Source organism: Lathamus discolor, chromosome 5 (genome assembly GCF_037157495.1).
Source record: "Lathamus discolor isolate bLatDis1 chromosome 5, bLatDis1.hap1, whole genome shotgun sequence".
Taxonomy (NCBI): domain Eukaryota; kingdom Metazoa; phylum Chordata; class Aves; order Psittaciformes; family Psittacidae; genus Lathamus; species Lathamus discolor.
The window spans coordinates 110843388-110862315 of NC_088888.1; the positions used below are offsets into that span (position 1 = coordinate 110843388).

General features: G+C 46.1%; 1 protein-coding gene across 5 annotated transcripts in view; it reads left to right on the forward strand.

Moving 5' to 3' along the window:
* The window catches only part of NCOA1 (nuclear receptor coactivator 1), a 186413-nt gene that overhangs the window by 97571 nt on the left and 69914 nt on the right, over positions 1–18928 (forward strand). The gene's annotated exons all lie outside the window — the stretch shown is intronic.

Consider the following 18928-nt stretch of genomic DNA (forward strand, 5'->3'; position numbering starts at 1 on the left):
ACAGCGCAAAGACAAGCCAGCGGCGTGCGGGTATTGAATGGTATTTGCATTTTCTAAGGCTGCCTTCCCTCAGGCATTTTGCTTCGGATTTCTTTTATGGATTGAACTTTGCTGAGGGTGTTTTCGGCGCTGTGCCCTTACGCGCAGCGTTCCCAGCGTTGAATACAGCCGCGCGCTTGGAGGAGAATGTGCTAAGTAGAAAATGACGTGTTTCAGCGGTGACCTTGAAAATCAATGTGTAAATGTTTAAGCAGGGTAGAGCTGGCAGGAATCCTCACGGCGACTTGCAGAAGTAAGGACATTAGTTTTCTAAAAAAAAAAAAAAAAAAGAAGAAAAAAGTAAATGCTTATTGCTTAATGTTCGTTAATCATTGATGAAAGAAGTAAAAGCAGCAGATGGAGTTAATGATTTCACATGTGTACGGGTTCCCTGTAGCAAAGCATTGTGCAATTTGAAGGAGCTCTCCCCTTTGAAGTTCATGTGGGGTTGCTGTGTCAGTGGGCTCCCACACGAGGTGTTATGCTTGTATTTCTCCTGCCCTTAACTTGCTCCGTAGGTCCGGGATGGTCCCTGCCTGCGTGGCAGCTGCCTGGATTACACAGGGTGAATATAAATACAGGTGCTGCCGTGAGCCCACTGCGTGGGGGAAGGTGTTGTAGGGCTTTCCATGGTAAATCCAGCATTGAAAGTGTCTTCACTGGGATGCGGATCACTGTAACAAGCTGGAGTGAAGGAGAAGATTGTTTAGGATTTATGTAAACCTTTAAAACGCTGCATAAATTGTAGCTGGAGGCAGCACTGCACCTCTCTTGAGTGGCACGAGCAAACTCCCATTTCCAAACCTGCCTCTGTCATTTTTTTCTTCGCTTTTTTTTGTCACTGGTGACATCAGCGCATCACTAAATAGCTCAAGAAAAAGGTCCAAGCATTGGGTATCGTGATGCTGCTTTTGAGTCTTCTATCTCCATTTACGTTATCAGAGCTCTGTTGTTCACCCTTTTTAATTTTTTCATGTTACTGATGTAGGTCTTCCATCAAAAAGGGGCTCCATGCACTAAAAGAACCTCTTTTTAGTTAAAAACTTAAGACCCACACTTAGGACCAGGCAAAGTAGCAGAAGGCATTGTGTGTCTTGAAGATTGGGCAAATTGGTTGTAAAGATGGTACGGAGGAATGATCATTTGCCAAAAGGGTTGAGAAGAGCTGGGACCTGAAAGCTCAGGCTGACATCTGTCACAAGTTTGTGGTTTCTCTGTGATATTTGCTTTTTAGTATTCTTCTCTGTGCTCCTCTTACACCATCCTCTAGCGTTTTATGGATGTGTTGACAATGGTGGTGACCAGGGTGAAATCTCGGTGAACAACATATTGTGGGAAATCATGCTTCAGCATTGCATCAGCGATGAAGCAAGTCTTTAAGCAAGACCTTAAAGCAGGGGAAGGTGATTTTACTTTGAAATAAATCCAATCCAAAATGGATTTCACAGATCCGTGCTCACATTCTCATACCCAGGGAGTTGTGGGACCAAGACATGTGGTGTTCACAAGCTGCTTATGTCCAGATGGGATGGAGATGGCAGCTCCGACGCTCCTCACATCTCCTGGCTTTTGAGGGTTTGCATGTACCTCTTCAAACCTTCAAGGAGCAGACAGTGGTCAGTCCATCCACCCTGTCCCATCCCAGGATTTACCTGTTGGTGTTTGTCTCCACTACTGGGTCTCTTGACATACTGCAAGTAGATGTGGGCTAAAATCTTGATGATCTCTTACCCTGGGTGCCGTCAACATCTGCCATTTTTTAGCCCTCCTTCTGCTCTTTCATCCTTCTAGTGCTTCCATAACCATCATCCACATTCACTCAGTCAGACCAGTCTGAATAGTCACTCTATGGTTCCCTGGTTCTTTCCCAGCTTTGATACAAGATGGGAGGACTTGACTCTCTTTGTTGTTGTTGTTGGTCCTATCTGGAAACCCACAGGAAGGAAACTTTTGTTTTGTCCCTCTTGAGTGGACAAAACCAGATCAGCTCTGATACTTGGAGAGGTCACCCTGGACTTAGGGGGGTGAAGCAAGAAAATGGTTTAGTTCATGAGCATGTGCTTTGCTTGGTGGCCAAGAGGACACAGGATCTACATTGCTGCCAGCTGAAGTGGAGTGTCTGTCGTGGCTTGGGCTTGCCATGATGTTGCCAACCACAGCAGCAATGGTGATGTTGCTCCAGCACCACCAGCCCATTGCTGCCAACACAAATACAGGGCATCCTTGTGTGCTGGCTCCCAGTGCTCCAGGTTTTCTGTGCTTGATGTTGATATTGAGACACTCTAGTTGACTTTAGATAACCCCCATCAGCAGAGAAAAGAGGTAGTGGAGAACAAAACCCCTTCCTGCAGCTGGGCAGAGCTCCAGCTGGGCACCTTTGGGGTGAGGATGGTCAGGAATCAAAACCACAGAGCCAGCTCATTGGTAGGTACCAGCACACGTAGGGTGTCCATGGTTTGGTGTCTGCTGGTTGTCTGGGACATCTTCCTGTTGCTGTTCAGGTAGCTGTGACAGCAGCATTGGGTTAATTCCAAGAAAAGCAGCTAGATCCCTGTTATCAAGGTGAGAGATGTTTTCAAAATTGATGGTTTCCACTACACCCTATTTTTGAGCTCTGATTTAATGCTTAAAATGAAGAAATTACATGTAATCAAATCAGCTTTTGCATCATGGTTGCTCCCAGAGTGACAGCAGGAAAGCAGAGCTGGGAACTGAGCACTTCCTAACAACTTGCCAGCCTTTAAAATGTTCACACTTTGTACTGTGGGCATGTTCATTGCTTAATTAGTTTGACTTTCGTTACTCTTCCTGGCAAAAGCCATCAGGATCCAAAGGTTGTTCAAAGGGCACAAAATGATGCAATTATTTTTGCTCCTTTTATACTTTTCCTAGCAGGTTTGTGTCTCGAAGTTCGGACTTGGGGGAGTGTGATGTCGAAACATCTTCGTGTACCTTGTTTTTGCCAGCAGTTGTTTTGATGAAGTTTAAGCCTGGCTTGTCGTGAAAATGTTGGTTGCATGGTGAGCATGGTGATACAGGATTTTTTTAAGCATGCTGATCATCACGTACCTCTTTTACTGCCACTTGGTGTTACCAGTGCAGCTACATAAGTTTAAAAAATATGTCATTTCTAATGATGCTGCTCCTTGCAGTGATCTCTGGCTGTGTACAAGGCTCAGCCCCATCCCAAAGTGCTGCTCCATCACCCTGGGCCTTAGTGAGTAGTGGTGAATTCCCCATGGTCTCCTTGCATGGACTGATTCAACCTGTCAAGGCACCAAGAAGCTCCATCCCTACTTCTTCCTCTTTCCATCCCTAGGAAATTAAGATCTCTGTAGCCAGTGGGGCTGCAGAAAAGGGGATTGCTTGGAAACCTTAATTATCAAGACTGCGTTTAATTAAATGGGTAGCTTCAACCATGAAAGTGAAATATTTGCGATTCAGGGTGTGGGATATCCTGTTATCTCCCAGGTCTGATGGTTGGAAGTGGAATGTGTAGCACTGTGCAGGGTTAGTCCTGGTTGCAGTCAAGGTCTGTGCTGGGTTCTCTGCAAGAGATGCTGCTGGGCTCCCCATGGGGTCCCATGACAGTCCTTCATTTTGCAGGGCTCTGACTGTTCCCGTCCTCCTCTGGTCTTCACAGAGGAACCTGCTCTTCTCCAGGCTTTTTGCCATCGAGGAAGCAGTTATCCAAGCTAGTCTTGTAAAGGTTGTCTCTTAGAAAAGGCTCTTGATGATGGATGTGCAGATGGATGGGTGGGAGAGCTCACTATAATCAGTCTCAGCTCCCGTTTCTCTTTGTGGTGGGGCCAGGGTGAGATCCAGCCTCGGACTGGAACAGGGTTGCATCTACATCATGAATTTCCTCTTCTCAGACATGATCAGTGTGATGTGCAGCACCGTCTTCTCACATGCGTTGCCTGAAGCTCCTGAGTTACCCAGGTAGCTGTCAGCAGCTTTTAGGATCCCTCCCTGTGCCAATTTTATCTATGTTGCTCTCTGGACCTGTCTGGGGTTTGCACACAAATGGGAGGGACATGATGTGTGCATCCATGTCTGAAATTAATAGGAATTATCTACTATGGAATGCTGTTCATGGGCTTGGGTCTATAGTCAGAGGACTGGGAAGAGCACAGGGGCACCAGTTTGCTGGTGGTCAGCCTTACCTCCTGCCATCGCACAGGCTGAAGGGAGGAGTGGACGTAGCAGCAGAGCAGTGCTCACAACTGCTAGATACTTGTCATTGCGCAGCGTGATCTCCAGTAGCATTTTCTGCTCATTGCATTTTCACCCATGCCTGCTATCATTCACCTTGTTGATATTTGCCTGCATTATTGCAAAGCAAGTGCCTTTCTGTCTGCTCAGGCAGCTCCTGAAGTAGTTCCCCAGGGGCTGAGTTTTGAGGGGCTGTTTTTTTGTGGCACCATAGAACCATAGAATGGTTTGGGTTGGAAGGGACCTTAAAGCTCATCCAGTTTCAATGCCCTGCTGTGGGCAGGCACACCTTCCACTGGACCAGGTTGCTCAAAACCTCATTCAACCTGGCCTTGAACACATTTCCAGAAGGGCAGTAGGGTTTGTAGTTAAGTTTTGTCCTCCTCTCATAACCCATTTGCTTTTTTAAGACCTGGAAAGTATCTTTTCAAAGTACTACTTGGTGCTGCACTGGCAAAAGCTGTGGTCCTGGAGGGTGATGTGGAAACATGGAGGTTATCTAAAGTCATGTCATGACTTCAGAACATGAGCAGAAAGGATGTCCAAGGAGGACAAGAGACATCAAACAGGTGTAGGGATGCTACTTTGCTCCTCTTTGAGGCATTCTGAGCTATGCTGCCTGCTTGCTGCCCTGTTAAATCTTCCATGGAGTGACTGTCTGAGAGAAAAGGAATACTGACTGTAATGGAGGGGATGGAGAAAGGAAGCTGGAGAGAAACAGGATGTCTATGGGGTGTTTGGGCAGTGCTGGAAGAGCCAAGGTACGATCCCAATTGGCAGCATCATTAAGTAGGAAAGTGGGTGAATGAGACTGGTACTGGGGGTTTTCAGAGTACCAGATGGCTTCCCAAAAAAGAGCCCAATGGTTTGTGGGCACAACACAAATAATGTAAAATAGGGGTAACCTCTGCAAAGCTGCTGAAGTTAATTGTGTCTTTCTCCCCCCTCCTCCTCCCCGTACATTCCCCACTGCCTTATTTACCTCTTAATTATATCACATCTAACTGGCTCTGTAAATACCTCAGGGCAGGGATCCTCGTGTTTTGGAGATGTCTGCTGAAGCTGTGAGTGAGGGTAATAAGGGATTAATAATGATGCAACAAGCTACAACTTTGCCTCTGTTGCGCGCTACCGTTGCTGGGTGGGTTGGTTTTATTTTTTTACCTCTTCCTCCATGTGGTTAGTCTAAAACGTCAGCTGGGAAGAGAGGGAGCTGTTTTGAAATCTAACCCTGACACAAATTGAGACAATTGAAAATCAGAGAAAAAACTAATCTTCATTTTTGAAGTGGCATTCCCTGCAGTTTGCCCAGTTCCTCTCTAAGAGGGGTCTCTTCAGCCTTGCGTTTCACCCCTCCTCATTCCGCTTGTCCCCCTTGTGCCTTTTCCTCCTGCTTCGCCTTAGCACGTCATCGTGTGTTGGGATAACTGTGACCTCTGCAACTTGGAGGCAGAGAAAGAAAAACTTCAAGGAGGACTCTAAAGAGCCAGGTAAGCCTCTGCCACCAGGCAGAGGATGATACCACCACAGGCTGGCAGCCTGGTGAGGTGGTACCCTCAAGGATACATCTGATCTGATTTGGTCAGGTTTAGCCCACAGAGTTTAATTTTTGAGCATGACTTTAATATTGGTTGGTGTCTCAGAGGCAGGTCCTGGCTTGCTGTGTGATCTCAAACTTACCATCTCACAACCCCTGGGCATTTTCACTGTATAATGTGTTTTCCTTTGGAAATACTTCCAGGTAGCAGCATCCTTCTCATAGAGCCTCCAGTAACGGGTCCCTACTCTTGGTCAGAATCTCTAGGTGTTACTATAATGCAAATAAATAGTAAGAAATTCAACCCATCTCCTACAGGATTACCTGTCATTCATTGTTTTGTCCATAGCTTTCTAGGAACCCCTCTTTTTTTTCTGTACTTTACTTCCGAATGTCTGGGTATTTGTAATAAGCAGGAGCAAATGGCAGCTTCTTGGAACCTTGCTCAGGTATAAAATCATAGAATCACAGACTGGTCTGGATTGGAAGGGACCTTAAAACTCGTCCAGTTCTAACTCCCATGCCACAGTCAGCGACACCTTCCATTAGACCAAGTTGCTCCAGGCCCTGTCCAACCTGGCCTTGAACACTGCCAGGGATGGGGCAGCCACAGCTTCTCTGAGCAGCCTGTGCCAGGGCCTCACCACCCTCACAGGGAAGAACTTCTGCCTAAGAGCTCATCTCAGTCTCCCCTCTGCGAGGTTAAAGCCATTCCCCCTTGTCCTGTCCCTAAAGGCCCTTGTCCAAAGCCCCTCTGCAGCTTTCTTGTCACCCCCTTTAGGCACTGGAAGCTGCTCTAAGGTCTCCCCTGAGCCTTCTCTTCCCCAGGCTGAACAAGCCCAGCTCTCTCAGGCTGTCTCCATAGCAGAGGTGCTCCAGCCCTCTCTTACATCAGTGGCAGCTCTTGGGTCCGCTCGCTTCAGAGTGGCAGGAGGTAAATGCAGCTTGAGTTTGAAGGTAATGAAACCATAGTTCATGGGATTTGGTGTTGGCTGAAGTGATCCATGGTGCGATGCTGGTGGCATGTGAGGGGGTGGTCCTGCTTCCAGCTGGGACACGGCAGGGGGCTATAGGTCAGGATGTTGTGGAGGTTTTTCAGGGCTTCTGCTGTAACACTAGCCAGCATTGCCAATAGTGGTGAAGTGGTTGATTTCTGAAGCAAACTATTCTGCATTTGCATTCATGAAAGTAAAAATAAACCTTTAGCTACCTATTCCGTTCCTCTTCCCAAAGCAGCTCCGTTCCTTTTCCCAAAGGATGCTGCTGTAATTAGTCTAAATAATTCCTGTACCTCTCTTGCCATCCTTCTTGGGAAGCTCCCTGATGATCTTGCTCTTCCAAATCAAGACTCATCATCCCAGGTTATTTCAGTTTGAAAATCCCCCCGCTTTGCATTCACTGTATGGATCACATGGGGACCACACAGACAGGGGGATACTGTATGTAATCCAGACCTGCTGTGTTCAAGCAGCTTCTCCTTTTCACTAGGGTTTGGTCATACTACACCCACTTTGTTGTTTTAATCTTGTATTTCATATAATCTTATGTTTTAATCTTATAATTCCCTTTAATTACTTTGTCATTCATGCTGTTCTTTTAGGACCAATTGTAGCTATCTGTCTGCTGAGAAGGTGATCTCAGCTGTGTATAATCCTCTGTTTGCTTAGCTAATTATGTACAGATAGCTACCAATGCTTTCTAAAACCCCAAACCCTTCATTCTCCATGCTCTGCTGACCGTGTCCAAATATCCACGAGCACTGCTATATCATTGCTGCATTCTGCAAAGCTGCCATCCAGTATCTTGCTCAGTATTATCTGACTACTGTTAAATGTTTAAAAAAAACCCTGTAGCACCACCCCAACGCAGTAAATGACAGTAGGAGCCACTTCTCCCTGCGGCTGAGGTTATTTCCCTCTGTGGTTATTGATTGAAGTTGTGTTTGACCGAGTTTCGTTTAGTTTCTTGCCTGTATTTTTCAACTCCCTGGGATGCTTCATAATCTGTTTTTGTTCTCAGCAATGGTTATATCTCTTCAAAATCTTGTATGCAAATTGCAGTAGCTGCCTGATCCCTAATTAAGTTAATAAATAGGGAAAGGCTTAACAGATATCCTCTGAGCACCATCAGCTCAGAGTGATGCTCTGCAAACCTTCTCTCTTCTCTGGCTGTGGAAGAAGAGCTCATGCTGATACCACTGTCTTTGTATCTCAGTTATCATCTGCTTGAGAGCAAGATGTGGTGTGATACATTGCTTATTTTTTATACTTTCTGAAAACTCCACACCGCTGCAGGTGCTCAGGAAACATCAAGGATGCTGCCGTCTTTCTGTAAAGCAGTATCATCAGTAGGTGACAACAATCTTCATCCCTTTTGGCAGCAAAATCCTGTAGGATGTCCTCTAGAGGCTGGAGGCTTTTCTTCATCCTTCGTGGAGGAGGATGGTGCACCCTGTGCCACATTCTGCAAGCGAGAAGGTGGTCTCTGCCCTGACTCAGCTGAGATGCAGAAGCTGGTGGAGATTCTCAGCTCACAAATGGTCTATGTAGCATTGAAACCTGCGCAGGTGAAAAAAGCATACATGTGGCTTTGGTCATGCATCAGCTCAACTTGGGTAGAGGACAAGGCAGCTTGAGGATGTTTCTTTAACACCAGCGATCCAATTACTCTCTGCTTAGATCTTCATTTGGTTTTACAAGTGTTTGGCTTCATTTGGAAGAGGCTGTTAATGCTTTATTTTTTAAGCTGCATTTTTCTTTCTGTGTGGTTTTTTTTTTTTTTTTTTTTTTTATATCTCCTATACAGCCTTTCAAAAGATTTACTTTTGGCAGAAAAGAAACATAATTCAGTGTTTTGGTTTTTTTTTCATTCTGTCTTCCTAATGGCTTTCCTTCTCTATTTAAAAAGCTGCAGCACAGCACTTAGCTTGTCTTGCTGATATGGTTGGTTACCTGAGGGTAGGACATTAATTGTGAAGGTGAAGCACTCGCTTGCTTTGATGGATTGTTTGCTTTGGTCAGGGGTAAATTAATGGTCCCGGTGAGCAAAACCTTCTGCTTGTGACACCACATTCGCCATCCCTGTGAGCGATGGTAGGACCTTTTGAAACAGCAAAATAGAGGTTCATGTCTTCTTAAGTCTTTGAAATGCACTGAGAAAGAAAAATGCCTTTCAGAAGAGCAATTAGTAACTTGTTTAAATAGTTGGGATGTGCGGCTTGGAGAAGAGTTGGGTTGTGTTTTGGAGCTGGGCTGAAACACCAAGCTCTCAGTGGTCACTGAAGCATGGCCAGGATGAATGTTTTGCAGCAGTGATGTGCCCATGCAGCATCCCACACGGTGGGGGGCTCTGGAAGGATCCTCTGGGTTGGAAGGTGTGAGGAGCTCCGGTTGACACCTCTGTCCCTGGTCTACACCCAGTCCAGTGTATAATGCATCTCCACAACTCTTTCGTCCTCTTTGTTGGGTTCCTGTGTGGTTCTGGGGGGAGAATTGGGCCCAGAACCTTTTGGGATTGTTGTGGTTTAAGTACAGTCAGTAACTCAGAACCATGCAGCTACTCGCTCACTCCCCCTCTTCCTCCCCCCTGCTCCCAGAGGGATGGGGAGGAGAATCAAAAGAATATAACATGGGTTGAGATAAGAACAGTCCAGTAACTAAGGTATAACACAAACCACTACTGCTACCACCAATAATAATAATGATAAGGGAAATAACAAGGGAAGAGAATACAGCTGCTCACCACCCACCGACCAATACCCAGCCCGACCCAGCAGTGATCTAACCCTTCCTGGTAACTGCCCCCAGTTTATACAGTGGGCATGACGTGCTGTGGTATGGAATATCGCTTTGGCTAGTTTGGGTCAGGTGTCCTGTCTCTGCTTCCTCCCAGCTTCCCCTCCTCCCTGACAGAGCATGAGGCTCAGAAAGTCCTTGGTCAGAGTGAACATTACTGAGCAGCAACTAAAAACATCGGTGTTATCAGCATTGTTCTCAGGCTGAAAGTCAAAACCACAGCACTGCACCAGCTACTGAGAAGGAGAAAAATGACTGCTGCTGCTGAATCCAGGACAGGGATACACCTAAAATGTGGGTAGCTGGTAAACGACTTTCAGGAAGCAGATAGATACTGTAAATCCAGATTGAGGCATGCGAGGTGCTAATGTAGGTGTTTTATGTTAAGTTTTTCTGAAGCTTTTTGTCTTCAGCAATCAGGTGTTTATTTATTTTTAATTCTGTGAAAAAATGTGTATGTGTTTAACCTGTAACAAAATCCTAGTGATAGCCAACACTTTACCATGGATGGTTAAACCCGTGATAACCCTGCCCTGTCTGTTAATCCTCAGATAGTTAGATACCAGGCAATCTACCTAGACTTTTATAATGAGGTGGTGATCAAGGGGTTAAAAAATACACTCTCTTATATTTTTATTTTTGGTGTGCTCATTGAATCCTGGTTAGCTCTTCGAGCTGTCGCCTTCCAGACTCCTTCCACGGCAGCCAGCCGGCAGCTTGCATCTTCAGCACTGGAGCCGTCAGTCAGGAATTTAGCATCAAGTCTAATAAAATTGATTAATTTATTCACAGAGAAACCATGGCAATCTTTTCAAACAAGCTCTATAATGCCGTGCTTTGCTAAGTGAAGAATTCTCTTCAGCAGATAAAATGTCATTTGGGGACAATGCCAGAACGGCTTTCCTCTGACTCTTGTTTTTCATGAGAGCTCAGAGATGTTTGGGTTCCTGCAGCCCAGGATGTTACTGTACCCATGCACAAACCTGAAGGGTCTCCCGGGGTTTTTCAGTCTCGTGTTGCACCTGCCTCTGTGGTTTGACCTTGTCCCTGTGTGAGATGGCAGTAGACGGCATCAGAAGACAGCAAACTGTCTTCAGGAGGCTTGTCCAGTTGGAGAGGGTATTGCAACTTTGGCTTTTCCTCACCCTAGCAAGCACCCATGGCTGATGAGTTCAGTAGGGCAGTGAGAGCTTCTTCAGACCGTCATTCTCCTCTGAGATGTGCTGTTGGTGGAAAATTCTGATGTCCCGTCACTGGAAGTGTTCAAGGCCAGGTTGGGCAAGGATTGGAGCAACCTGGTCTAGTGGCAGGTGTCCTTGCCCATGGCAGGGGATTGGACTAGGTGGTTGTCCTGGGTTGAGCAGCAGCAGTCATTTTTCACAGTCATGAATAACCTTCAAAGGTTCCCTTCCAACCCAAACCTTTCTATGATGGTATGGCAAATTCGCATCCCACTAAGACAAAAGGGTGTTGCTCCTCTCAGTCCTGCCCTGGCTTGTTTGACCTTGCAGCCTTGCCTTTTTCTTTCCCAGTGAAGACTGTTACTGAGGGTTTCTTCTGTCATCTCTCCTTTTCCGCCCACTGAAGTCTTTTCACATTTTCACAGCTCCCATTTGTGATCCTCAACATTTTGGTTTTCCTCTCACAAACAAATTGAAGGTGGAGAGTCTGAGGGAATAAAATAAACCTATACCGCAGTGTGGGCACCAAAAGTCTTATGGAGAGCTTAGGAGAAGCAGACCAGAGATGGACAGTGGAAACCAGAGGTCCCAGGTAGTGGTGAGAAAAGCAGAGGGGCATCTGTCCTGCCACTTGCAGTGACTTTTGTTGTACCTGCAGATATTACTGGTGGTGGAACCATGCAGGAGAAAGCAGAAGTATTCCAGAGCATTTGACTAAAAGGAGGACGGATGTGAGTAAACAAAATAAAGCAAGAAATAGCAAAAGAAAAATGGGAAGATTTAAAACTGGCTGATGCAATAGCCCTCTTTTAGGTATCTTCAAAGCATGGCTAGAAGTTTAGTCATTAGATCTGAGGTCTCAGCCCTCCAACCAATTCACCTTCTTGGCATTTTTGGGTTTCTTAACGGGTATGTTTTATATTGAGTCAGTGTAAGGTGTCTTCTGTCTGATCCACCATGACACTTGAGTTTGCTCAAGCTCCTCAAACAAAAACGTACAGCTTAATCCAAGAGTTTCCCCTCCCTGCAGCTCCTCCCCAATCTGGAATATCAGTGGGTCTTGCTGGGCTTATGACTGAAACTGAACAGAAACGCAGACAGGCGTGATGGTCATCAACTGCTGGATTTCAAGGGCTAAATTTTAAACTAATTTTAGTTTGCCTCACTTCATCGTAGGTGCTAATTAAGTACGCTTTGTGCTCAAAAAGTGGGGAACCGGTATGGCTGTCTGGGAGCTGTTAGGTCTGCCTTTTCACACCATGCCTTCCCTGAAACATGATATTTTGATGCATGTCTGGAAGATGGGGTTGCTGGTTGTCCATTGTTGGCATTACTGAGGCTGGAGAATTTGCTCTGCGGCTGCAGGCCAGCACTCCAGGTTTGTTCTTTAATCCATGTATTTGAGGTATCCAAGATATAATGCAAGTACATAAGAACGTAACATAAGAAGGAAGTGGAGTGGTTGGAGTGGGTCCAGATGGGGCCACGAAGATGTTCTGAGGGTTGGAGCACCTCTGCTATGGAGACAGGCTGAGAGAGCTGGGATTGTTCAGCCTGCAGAAGAGAAGGCGCCGCAGAGACCTTAGAGCAGTTTCCAGTGGGTAAAGGGGCTGACAAGAAACTTGGAGAGAGGCTTTAGACAAGGGCCTTTAGGGACAGGACAAGGGGGAATGGCTTTAACCTGACAGAGGGGAGATTTAGGTTAGGCATTAGGCAGAAATTCTTGGCTCTGAGGGTGGTGAGGCCCTGGCACAGGTTGCCCAGAGAAGCTGTGGCTGCCCCCTCCTGGCAGTGTTCAAGGCCAGGTTGGATGGGCTTGGAGCAACCTGGTCTAGTGGAATATGTCTGCCTGTGGCATGGGTGCTGGAACTAGATGATCTGTAAGGTCCCTTCCATCCCAAACCATCCTGTGATTCGTATGATTCTATGAAATGTGTTAGGGTTGTGTCTGTATATATAGATAAGTAAGTCCTGCACATTTGTGAGAGAAGGACTTGCAGCGCAGCATCCCCCTTATAGCGGGTCCATAACCAAACACAACACAGCAGGTTTACAGGTTACAGACACTGATGCCACTCCTCAAAAGTCTTTTTTCCCCACTCCATCCTGCTCCCTGCCTTCTGGTCAAAGGTGTTGGGGGTGGCTTTGCCAGGGAAGTCTGGGGCGTGCCAAGTACAATATCTGCTGGTGGGGTTCCGGTGCCATGGTCCAACGTAGGATGCACTGATGCCTTTGCTGCTTGTGAGTTACAGTGATTTTTATGAAGCCACATGTGCTTGTGCTGCAGTTTAATTTGTGCTACATGAGAACCTGATGTATTTGTACATTGTGCCAAATACTTTCTTCTCCCCATGGAGAAAATGGTGTAATTGCAATGTGTAATTCACGAGCGTAATATGAAACTAAGTGTGTAATGTTCTGCGACTGCAAGGGAATTAGCCTTATTTTTCCCTCTCAGAAGCTGTATAAATTAACCCACTTTCCCTATCAGTTACTGGGAGAAAAGGTTATGCTTCTAGGAGTTCTATTTTGTATCTTATCTCTGCTGTAAACATTGCCAAGCAATCCTTGTTGTGTTGAGAAACGAGTGGCTCCACGAGGAAGACTGCTCAAGGATGGCAGCTAAATTACATATCCATTTCTGGGTTCACCCCAGTTTGTGTTTGTAACATATTCCCATTATTAGTGCAAAGTGATTGGAAAATAAAAGGAGCAATACATTTTTGCGTTGAAAGAACAAGGTTCCTGCTTTCAGTGTGATGAAAAGCATCTTCTCCCAGAGAAGAGACAGAGCTGTTGTAGTGGGCAAGGGTTAAGCCCCATGCAGAGCCTACCACGAGCCCTTGCTCTTGTGTAAGCAGAGGATAGCCATTTTTACTATCCCCTAGCTAAATTTCCCTCCCTGTCGCTGGTCAGAGTGTGCTTGGTGGCCCTAAAAGGAGGTGGGCAACAGGAAAAATAATTTAATTTATAATATAATTTAATAATTTATTATTAAAATTATGCATACTGAGTCTTGAATTGTCTTTTCAGCACGTTTGCTCAAAGAGCACATCACCGCTTTTTGTTTTCTTTCCAACACTATGTTCATTTATGTCACCTTGCTACCAGCCTTGCTGCCTCCAAATACATTAACCATGTATGAAAGTGGGGAGACTGAAATGAGCTCTTAGACAGAAGTTGTTCCCTGTGAGGGTGGTGAGGCCCTGGCACAGGGTGCCCAGAGAAGCTGTGGCTGCCCCATCCCTGGCAGTGCTCAAGGCCAGGTTGGACAAGGCTTGGAGCAACCTGGTCTAGTGGAAGGTGTCCCTGCCTGTGGCAGGGGTTGGAACTGGATGAACTTGAAGGTCCCTTCCAACACAAACCTTTCTGTGATTCTATGAAATCTAAGCAGGATGGCACGTAAGCCCAGATCTTAAAGTGAGACTTAAACCTCACTGCATCCACCGTTATAGAAACGACCGCAGCCAGCCCATCACCTGGCTGGTGGTTCTTGTTCAACCCAGGTGGGTTTGGCTTTCCCCTTTCATGGACAGCTCTGTAGTTGAATGTCTTTATTCTGGTTGTTGGATATGCAGAAATACATGGATGCAAACGCTTGCAGAGTGCGTGCTGACATTCATGAGCAACCCTATAATAAGGCAGTTGGCGTGCTTTGGGAAAACAGCTGGTGTAAGAAGAAATTTGAATTTCTATTGGGCTTTTAATGAGGATAAAAACCAAAGTGGTTTTAATACTCTGAGATCCTTACATAGTCTTAAAATACCTGATCAGAGTAATTTTCAAGGGAAAATGTGTCGTCATCCCTTTAAGTGGAGTTTTCCCATGGGTGTAGCAAGTGGTGGTGGTAGAATAACTCAGCTGAAATGAAGTTACGACCCATACAAACTGAAAATATGTGGTGCGTTCCCATTTTACCTATCACCAAGGTACCTGTCTCTTAAATGTCTCTCACTGGCTTGTTGTGCTGCTGAAATGAATTGGGTCTTAATTTTGTGTAGGATCTTGGGAAAAGGATTGAAATGGAGAGAGGAAGGAGCCACAGCTGAGAGAGGGTAGGTGCATATATTGACCCAAGTCTTGGAAGGGAGCCTGGCTTCTCATCAAGAGGAACCTTCACCCCCTGCTTGCTCGTAGCTCAGTCTGCTGAACTCTGGTGAGGCTCAGGGCCTCTCTGTCCTGTGCACTTGAAGATGGAGCTGACTTCAAATAGTGAGGACATTGGGTAGTTGCACCAGGGGTGTTCTGCCAGGGACATTGATAGTCCCATGGCAGCAGCATGATCCTACCCTAGTTCCTGCTAGCTGGTAGCAAATGTAGACACAGATCAGGCAGGAACAACCTCAGGAGAAGGGGATGAACAAGTATCAAAGCAACACACAGACGAGTTTTGCCAGCAGTGCTGATCTCTTGAGCCAGGAACTGCCTCATAAGTGGGTACCTTCTGGGGAAGGCTTAGAAGAATCTATAGGACAGTGTGTTTTAGCTGGAAGAGCTAATGCTTGAAGTTGCTGATAATTAATCAGAAGCTTTTCAGTGCTCCAGAAATCAATGTGGAGCGATGAGGTGCAATATGGCACCTTCTGGAGGCTTTGCTGGAGCTGATGGGCTCTATTCCCCTCACGCTGGGGCAACAACATCAAGAACGGTGCCATGAGGCAAGTCATTCTTTTTAGTTCTCCTGTATTTTTTCTACTCGAGTAGGGGAAGTTAGTTTCCCTGTTTTCATCTTTCCTTCATGATTGGTTTGGATTTGGCGTGGTGCCCTGATGTTCTTCCAAACAACCCCAGAGCAGCTCAGAAGGTCAATCCTAGAAAGTTAGGACAGGTTGCAGAAGCTGTGGGTGACCATTTACTCCTGAAAACCCTCCATGGTTCAAGTGTGATTCTTACAAGCTTATTTGCTTTACTTTTGGGGTGGGTTTGGGATCTTCTTTGACTTCCTACTTTCTAGCTGTCACCTCTGTGTTTGAAGCGGTGTCACTTGGCCATGCAAGTGCCATGGGGTAGGGTGGAGATGTTTGGATGGAAGTGGGATGCCAGGGGCTTAGAAAATCACATGCTGTGACAGTCCCTGCCCCTCCAAGCCCACAATCTAATTAAGACAGACAACAGATGGCTATGACAAACAGATGTGGGTGAGCACCAGGTAACCAGGGGATGATTGCAATTAGTGTAATAAGCAGCACATCAGTTATCTGCTGTCTGTTGTATTTTAGCTGAGGTGAGTTTTAAAGAGAGCTTGGGAAAATAACAGAGTGGTGTGGTGGATTTTCAGAGGTCTCCTTAGGCATCAAATATTGATTTCCCACAGCTGGATTATTCATTTTCATCGTGCTAAGGCAAAACCCTTTCCCGTATTTTCCCATTCATTTGTAAAACAAATTGGCTGCTGGAATTATCCCTGGGCTAAAGGGTAATGACTGCTGTGGGTCTGAGAGTTGCAAGCATGATAGAGATGATGGTTGTACTAAAATTCACACCTTCTCTTTGGACCATCGCCTCACTAAGGAGGATACATAGTCCACAGGACATTGATTTAGGTACCCCTTTCCCTTCTTTTTTGGGATCATGTAGAGAGGGATCATATAGAGAGCACACACTTAGGGATCTTAGGGATCTTGTAGAGAGCACACACTTAGGGATCTTAGGGATCTTGTAGAGAGCACACACTTAGGGATCTTAGGGATCTTGTAGAGAGCACACACTTCCAGTGCTTTCATCCTTAAGGAATTCACTTGGATGCATGTCTTTTTATTATCACGTGCAAAATTCCCTTAGCTGAATAGGTTTGATTTTGTGTGTTGTACAACCTATGTTACCTTTCCAAAGCAACTGATTCCTTGTGGGCACAAGGTGATGGAGAAGCCCAGATTTGGAGAGCAAAGCTTATCTTCTCTGTTGTGCAGTATGGAGCAGTCTCTGGTGCTCAGAGTTAAATTTACAGGAATAATGGGGCCCTGGATGGTGGGATTAGCATCCTCTTTCTCTGCCATGACACATCAGTATGAATTCACTCCTTCCCATGGCTGCTCTGCAGAGGACATGAATCTATAGGACCTCTAGGTGAAAGAGCTGATTTTTGGTGCTGGCTGACCCACCATGAGCAAACACCATGGGTGGTTGTGAAGCCAAGGGCTGCTCTTACTTCCCACAGACACACCAGCCCGCACAAGATGGGAATAGACCAGCTCTGTCACTATCTCCTTGTTTGGTCCTGAAGAGGAAAGAGCCCCTGGGAGGTTTAGTGCCAGGTCATGGACCACTGCTGGGTGTTCCATAGCTGGGTGCTAGCTGCATGGTGGAGCTTGGCACTTCCAGGGTGCCCTTTCAAGAAGGTTCAGAGTGGTTTGTAAGTAATAAGCCAATTAATTCCCTTGGTTTGCCAGCACCCAGAGAGCTGCTTGTTCGATAGTCAGTTTTCCATCCTTGCGTATAAAAGAGGAAACTGTGTTGTTGGAGTCTGACCCAGTAAACAGCTTGGAAGAAATGAAATTAAACTTTGACTTGGTCCCTCTATCACATCCACAAAATCCACAGCCTGAGCATATCCCTTTGCCAGGAGCACTGGTGTTGTGCTCCCCAAGCTGCAGCTGCTTTCCCTGCCATGAGAGGGTCTGGATCTGCAAGCCTGTGGTTTGTGCCTCTGCTTATCCCTGCAACCTGGGATGAGTCCCCCATCCCCCTACTGCAGCCCCCTGAGGGGTGGGATTAATGAGGCAGAGATGTGAAATTCATCTTCAGAAACATTTTTAGCTGTCAAAATGTTAAATCTTTCATAACGTTAATCTCTTGCAGATCAGTTGAGTTCTTGATCAGTGGTTTTTAACCCGCATTGCATCAGCAATGTTTTAACTTATCTCCCTTGCAACACAGCAAAAGTGAGGTATAGGAATGACTTTCCGGGGGTCACCTGACCTACCGAGGTCCTGTCTCCTCCATGCTGGTGGCAGTGGAAGGCCTGTCCTGAAGGGTGTAGGCATCACATGCGTCCTCCCTGTCCCCTGCCCTGCAGGACCGGTAGGTGGGTGCAGATGCAGAGAATTGAGACGGCAGGCTTTCGCTCCACCGCATCCCCGAGCTGACAGCTTTTATTAGCCTGCTGCCTCCACAGAGCCAGTGATAATTAAGATTTCTGCATGTCCCACTCATCTCCTAAGAAGGAAATCAAACGCCTTCCCTCCAGGCTGGATGGACATGGGGACATCTACTCCCCCCCCCCCCCCCCCAAGTAAATCCTTATTCATCAGCTCCTCCTCTTAAAGCTGTGATGACTGCAGAGATGTGGGCTCAAGACAGGGTTGCTGCAAGCCCTCCTGGTGACCTTGAGTGTGTCCTCTCCAGCTTTGACTCAAGGATCATTGTTATTACCATAACAATGGAAGCATGGCTTAATGTCAAAAGGGAATGTTCAGGCCAAGACAAGTAATGCTTCCTGGGCTGTGCATCACTTGTTGGGTTGGACGTCCCAGAGGGTCCGTCTGACAGCACAAGGCTCAGGCAGAAATGACTGTTGATCCATTAGCTGTGATCATATAGTGGTTACTACTTTGCATTATGATTCTAAGACAGAGGTCTCTCAGGTTAGGTGAAAGGCAGAAGAAAACAAAGCAGGGGAATTGGGGTAAGGTACCAAGAAAAGAGGAAGGCAGACATCTCTGCAGGCTGGAGCAATGGCTTATGGATATCCCCTCTACACCCAATGAGTGTGGCACAAAACATGCAATGTGGTTTTGGCAACTTCAGCTGCAAAAAACCCCAACCTTTGACCAGGACTTTACATCTCCCTCCTTTTTTTTTTTTGTTGGGGATACAGTCAGAAAAAGCATGTCTTTTTAAATAAACCCACCCCGAAATTAACACCGCAACCAGTAGGTTAACAAGTGACTCACTCTTCGTCACCCGTTGCCTCTTCTCTATCCACATCACAGCTTCAGTGTTTCTTCTGTAGTCTGTGGAAGTTTAAAAAGAATTCTGACCCTGGTGATGAGAGGAGCAGCTGATGATGCACTTGTGAGGAGAACAATATAGACGTGTCCTTGCGACACTCCAAGTATGCTCTTAATTACCTCTAATTGGGACTGCCTGAGCACAGATGGGTTATATTTTGATGATAAATAGCTGTAATATGAGGGACTTTTCCAACATTGTTGTTTCCTTAA